The sequence below is a fragment of the Malus domestica genome, chromosome 16 (assembly GCF_042453785.1).
Source record: "Malus domestica chromosome 16, GDT2T_hap1".
Classification (NCBI taxonomy): Eukaryota; Viridiplantae; Streptophyta; class Magnoliopsida; order Rosales; family Rosaceae; genus Malus; species Malus domestica.
In genome coordinates, this window is record NC_091676.1 from 13,936,373 (window position 1) to 13,943,168 (window position 6,796).

The window sequence follows — 6,796 nt, forward strand, 5'->3', positions numbered from 1 at the left end:
CTAGGATGAAAAAAACTTCATGTACCAAATGTTGAAAACCAAGAAACTTCAGGGTAGTAAGCTGAGATTAACCTTTTTTTTTATTAATTTGAACTATTTTTGGGTCATGTAATTTCTTAGAGAATGAGAATCCTCTCTTTGTGAGGATCCCGAGAATCTTCTAATGATGTCCGTTCATCGTACATCATGCGGTCAGAAATCATTGTAATTTTTTTTATTTAAAATTGAATATAAATAGTACCTGACGAAAACTGACCGCACGATATACGATGAACCAACGTGATTGGAGGATTCCCAAAATCCTCATAAAGAGGATCCAAAGTGAATCCTCATTCTTTTTTAGATTGTTGGATCGTGTAATTTAATTATTATTTTTTCTCTTCACGCCCCACTCTCTTTCACAATGTAGGGACATATTCTAGTTTAATTTTATTTTTCGTTAACAATATTGTAGTTTAATTTTAACCTTTGAACCTCATATTAGTTTCTTTAGTAACACATCACTCTCTTTTAAAATCATGTGACTTATTAGTTGTTTAAGTCCAGCCACAGTTCGATCTTCTATCAACTTTGAAATTGCATTGTATTTACAAGTTGCTAAAGTCCAACCTTTTTCATTTTGTGTTTTTATAGTTCAAACTAGAAATTTGTACCCGCGTGTTGCTGCGGGATTGAAAATTGTATGAAATATTGTATTGCAAAGTTAATTTCCTTTGTTTAACGTGCTTGAAGTAAAGTATATCAAAATCTGAATCAAAGGCAGGAAAATTCTTTTGTAATACAACCCAGAAAAGATATCATTTTTAGAATCAATTCAAGTATATTAGCAACGCGTTTGCACTCAATAGAGGAAACTAAACGAAATCAAACCGCAATTCTTCTAACTTTATTATTTGGCCTAAAGAGAATTTGTGGGCAACAACCCCACAAAAACCCTTTCTTTATTTTGTAAAAATAGAGCAAACTTTGAATCAAATGACATTTCAAATTCCAGTATATGATAAACCAAACAATAGGAAGCAACTTCATCAAATTAACACACCATGAATTCTGAAACAACGTTAATTAGTAAGCTAAACTCACATGTCAAAATTAAAATTATAAGAATAATTATATCGTCAAAAATCAGAGCTGCATGTACGGTTGCACTTATTAAATGACAAACTAATGAACTACATTGTATAATAAGAAAGACAACTAAACTTGTGCAAATGTGAAAAAACCTATATAAAAATTAGTGAGAATGACCTCTTGGAAAATGGCAAAAAGAGTGGTTACAATATATTATTAGCAACAAACCTATTGGAAAAAATTGCAAGTTACTTAGAGAATTAACATGTCACCTTACAAAATCTAATAACAATTTCATTTGTTTGAAAGTATAAAGATATAGTAAAAGGCACTAACATGAAGTGAGTCTTCCTCTCTTCTATCTTCCGTCTCTCGATTCTCCCCATGTTCACTCATGCGTCAAAACAAACAAAATTTTTAACATAGAAATCCATCTCTTGAAAACCCAAAACTCTAATGTGGTTATTTATTGAACTATTATAATTTCCCTTCTTTGGAAATAAACAGATTCAGAATCGGACAAAATTTTGTGGAAATTCAGAGCTGTACTATGGAAGACGAACATGGGACAAATTGGGCAATAATAATCTATTAGACAAAATGTACACCACGAAATCAAGATTCAATATGACACAAAAGCAACCATACTTATTCGTAATCAGTGCATTTATGTTCAATTAACAATTAACAATTTTATACCTTTTATGTCACGGGTTTGGGACCCTAGAAATTTCTATCGCCTCTTTGTCCATCTATTTTCCAATCTATGATCTCCTTTTCTTCTTAATCATCCTTTGAGCTTCCTGCAAAAATGATAGCACTATCAATAATTAAGACATAAAGAAAGGCTATCCTAGATAACCATTATCGTTGGAGTAAACTACATATCAGTGAGCAAATATTAGATTAACACCAGAACAAAAGAAACATAAATACATATTTAAATGGATCCCAGTATGGCATTAAAGTCCAATAACATCTGGGGTAGGCATGATCACATCATCGGACTAATTAGACTATCAGTTTGGATCATGATCACATTATCCTATGGTTCACTGAAAAGCTTAGTAAATGGTGGCCACACCAACAACAATAGTGGACTCAATCATAGTTTAGGATCTGAAGTATTTCCACAATTTAGACAACATGAATTTTAAGAACTATTCTACCACTTCAATCCGTCATCTCGTTTCTTAATCAGTATCGCTCTAGAACTTCAGTATGGTCATCTAAATTCCAAATTTCATGACTTATTTACACCTTAGTGACTACACTAAGTAATGACTGATTACTAAACTAAAGGGCACAACAAACATCCTGGCAATATACTTTTGAATTTTAAGCTAAGACGGGAAGCTCATTTCCGCATTGTATAGACAATAAAGCTTAACACATTTTGGTTCATTGGTGTTAATAGAAAGTTTCTTGGCTAAATATTAAGTAATTCCACGTTGTCAAACTATAGTTCAACCATAAGACTAAGAACCTGATCTCTCGTCAAGGAAAAGCTTCATTTTTTGTCCCTCAATGCATTACAGATAACAAAAACAACTATAACTCGGAATATGTGGGGGTGCTAACCTCTCCGAGGTGAAGAACCAACATTGAACTCTTTTGCCTGAAAAATCTCTAAAACCGAAGAAGGCCGTGAAGAATTTGTCTTCTGATTCCTCTCATGCTGAAAAGAACATGTAACCAATCGTTAATTTGAATACTTGTTATCCATTTCCACCGAATCATAAATTCGACAACTTAACAGAAAATCCTTACTCTGTCCTTGACTGCTACCGCCTTCCTCTTCCAAATGTTTCAATGGATGGTCAACCCCATTGCCTCCCATTTTGCCTACTGCACGGGGATGCACAACAAAAACCGACCAAACCCCAACTTCGACAACCTTAATTTCGACTCCTCATATCTACAATCCTAGATTTACCAGAAAACCTACAAAATTAGAAAGGCAAAATTTAAACACATAACCCCCAAACTTACAAAAGCAAAATTTAAACACACAATTCATCCCTAAATTGAAAACCACCAATACAAAAAAAATAAATCAGACGCACTGACAAAGCTAAAAAATATGGCCACAATGAAACTCACCTTAATGCCCTGAGGATCAGCAACCATGGTTGGAGAAGAAGAGAGAAGGAAGCTGCTCTAAAGGTGACTAAGTATCAGGTTCTATGTGGGAGGTGAAATCAGAAAAATGAAATTTCAATCCATTTGTAAATCCAAAATCACAAAACCCCCAAGATGTAAGACTCGATAAACTTACCAGAAACCCTAGCTTTTCTGGGCAAAAAATTCCTTCAAATCAATCTAAAAAACTGAAGTAGCTCACCTGAGTTTAATAAAAATCGAAATTTAAGCAACTTTCTCACCTGGAAACGTTGGATTAGATGAGCCCAGAAATTCCAATCGAAACCAAATATTTACAAATTCCTGAAACAAAAAACCAAACCACATCAAATATTCAAAAAAACCATCCAAGAAAACATAGAACATCGTAATCCCGTTGGGAGAAAAACATGCAAAATTTACTTGCAAACGGTGGATCAAATCAACCGAAAAATAATTCCAATCGAACCAAAGGGTATAAATTAACAATTCTAACAAGTAATCGAAGAACAACGAAGCAAAAGGTATATTTTGAACAACAATACCAACAAAGCAGCATGACGGCAGAAAACAGAATCCCAGGCGAAGAGAAACGGCCTGCGAAAAACGAAAGAACTCGAGGTATTCGTGAGAGGAAAGTGGAAAGTGGAAAGTGGAAAGGAAATGAGAGGTCCAGAAGAACTAAAGCCAAACCATCCATCGATGACTGACACGTGCAATTAGAAGGGCATAATCGTTCTTTTACTGTAGAAAGGCTGAGACAAAACGCAGTGAGAAAAAAAGTTTGGAGGGCGTTCTCGTCATTCTATTGTTAAAGAACACTGTTAATGAACAATATTTTTTGTGTTGGGTTTTAGTATATGTATAATTTCATTTTGATTTAAGTTTTAGATATTAATTCATAAATTTTCATTTGTATTTAAGCTTCTTCTATTTTTTTTCTTTTAAGTTTTAAATTGAAGTTCCTAATATACCCTAGATTTAACAAAAAAAGAAGAAGATAACATTTGTGAAAAGGACCAATAATGTAACACATTGTTAAGTTCAATGACTAAATAAACTAATATGAGAGTTTAGGGACTAAAGTTAAACTAGGAGTAAAATTCAAGGACCATTACTACAATTAAGCATATAATGTATTTAGGAAAAATTACACTTAGAGTATACTTTCAATACTTAATTATATATTGAGACAATGACATTTTTAAATTCCGCGTAAGATGACGTCATGTCCGGTTTTTCCGTTAGAAACGAAGTTTCCATATTTTGTTAAATAGCGATCGACGGTGATTTGAATCATTCGAATTATATTTTCGTTTTCTCTGCTGTTTTTCTTTCTCTCTGAAGTTTATCTGTTCCGATTTATATTTCATCATCTCCCTCAATTATCTCTCGCCATATTTTCTATTCGAATTATTCAAACTTTCTTCGAAGGTAAGTGTTTATCTCATGTTTATCTCTCTGAATTTTATGTGTTTCAATTTAGATTTTTGAAGTGTTTGTGTGTTTTTGAATTTATTTTAGTTTACATTTTGAAAGAGTCTTTGATTTTTCAAATTTTAATTGATTGCATTTAGTTTTTTTGGATTGTTCTTGTTTTTTCAGTCACGATTTTTTAGTTTTGAAGATTTTGATTTGGTTTTGAGCTTATTTGATTGAGTGTTTGGCGAAGGCGATTTTTCGTTGTGCTGCTTTTGGTTTTCATTGAAGTTCCTTTTGTTTTTTGCAGTATAGTTATCATATATATATATATATTAGTTTATGCAACATCAGTTAATAGAAACGTGCATAATCAGTTGGCATAGGTTTTTTTTTTTTGGGGTGGGGGGGGACCCCTCCATAAACATGTAATATTTTTCAACGAATATGTGTGCAGCATAAATGTGTAGCATCAGTTTATATAAACATTAATTCTTAACGTAATATATGTGCAGCATCACCATGCATCATCAATTTTATATAATCATTAATTTTTAATGTAATACTTGTGCAGTATCAACTCATAGAATCTTAATCAGTTGGCATAAGTTTTTTTTTTTTTTTTTTTTTGGGGAGGGGGTTGGGGGAACCCCCCATAAGCATTTAATAATTTTCAACTTAATACTTGTGCAACATTAGTTTTATTTAATCAACATAATACTTGTGCAACATCAATTTATATAAATATTTATTCAAAGGACTATGGATTAGAAAATTGTGTAGCATCAATTTATATAAATATTTATTTAAAGGACTATGGATTAGAAAATTGTGCAGCATCAGGTATTCCACTCCTACATCAGTTGACAAATCCTAGAAGAGAAGATGCCACACATGCATAAGGAAAAAGCAAGGAAAATACAACTTATGCAAGGGGAACAAGTAAGGCAAGTGAAAATGATATATTGAAGCATGTAGAGACAAGTGCAACGAACACGTGTTGATTCATCCCCGACAAAGCCAAAGATCATTTGCCACGTGAAGCTCATCATGGTCTAATTTCATTCAAGATCAAGCTTCGAAATCCTTGAAGAAATCACAAGTCCGATTCAAAATCAAGTGTCCACCACCTTAAATCAAATTCTACTCCAGATAAAAGGAGTAAATTCAGACCTTTGATGCGAGTCTAGCAGAAAGCCCTCAAGCCCAGTTCTAGAACAAGCTTGTGGAAAGTTAACAACAAATAAAGCATATTTTTCGGCAACTCTGCTCGCTAAGGGACTGAAGCATAATGATCATTGATTAGCCTAAAGAGTTTGAAATCAGGGGGAACATCCAAAAACAGATCAAGATTTTAACAAGTTAATGAAAGACTTATGTGGGCATCTAAGGGGGAGTGTTGTAAATAGTGGGTATGTATGCCCACATGCATATAGTAAGCCTTTCACAAGTTTAATAGTGTTTTGTTTGCTTTTTAAAATGTTTACTCTATAAATAAAGTATTACAAGTGTTCAAAAGGTGGTGATAAAAGGAAGAAGAGAGGAAGAAGTGAGAAGCCATAAGGCTCACGGTAGAGAGAGAGGAAATAGAGTGGGAAGTTATCTTTGTAATTTTATTACTTTTGATTATATATAAAAACACTACTGCTGCCTCGAGAATGTACTCCAGTCACACTGACTGTAGAGTAACCTCGTAAATTTTGTGTTTTATTTATTTATTTCACTGCACACATCGTCGATTTTACAACACTAAATAATCGATAAGCACAAAGGGCTCCCTGTTTTTCCAAAAAAAAAAAAGGAAACTTTAACGAAAAGCTTTCGATACTGTTCACTTTAACGAAAAACCATATTTTTACTCTAAAAAGTCAATCCTAGTACTATTCCTTTACCTTTTATTTTATCTTTATCGTTAAAACTCAAAGTTTTCAAGTCATTTTCATTAGTTTTCTAAAAAAAGAAAAAAGGAAAGTTAATTTAGACTGAGTTAAAGTATCTCACATAGATGGAGTTCTTGGTACTATTCATTTTATCTTTATTTTATCCTTATCGTTAAAACTCAAAATTTTTAAGTTATTTTCATTAGTTTTCTTAAAAAAAAAAAAAAAAAAAAAAAAAAAAAAAAAGAGAAAAGAAGAAAGGGCTCTCTGTTAATTTAGACGGAGTTAAAGTCTCTCACATAGAC

General features: G+C 32.7%; 1 long non-coding RNA gene across 2 annotated transcripts; it reads right to left on the reverse strand.

Annotated features, from left to right (window-relative positions):
• Positions 1-1,637: 1,637 nt before the first annotated feature.
• On the reverse strand, positions 1,638-3,826 carry LOC139192852 (uncharacterized). Of its 2 annotated transcripts, none has more exons than XR_011577334.1 (6): positions 3,738-3,826; positions 3,456-3,516; positions 3,175-3,231; positions 2,842-3,015; positions 2,653-2,749; positions 1,638-1,874 (listed from the first exon to the last, which is right to left on the reverse strand). It is a non-coding gene; the product is annotated as an uncharacterized lncRNA (long non-coding RNA). The 2 variants fall into 2 exon arrangements; XR_011577333.1 differs by having other exon boundaries at positions 3,175-3,255.
• Positions 3,827-6,796: the final 2,970 nt, after the last annotated feature.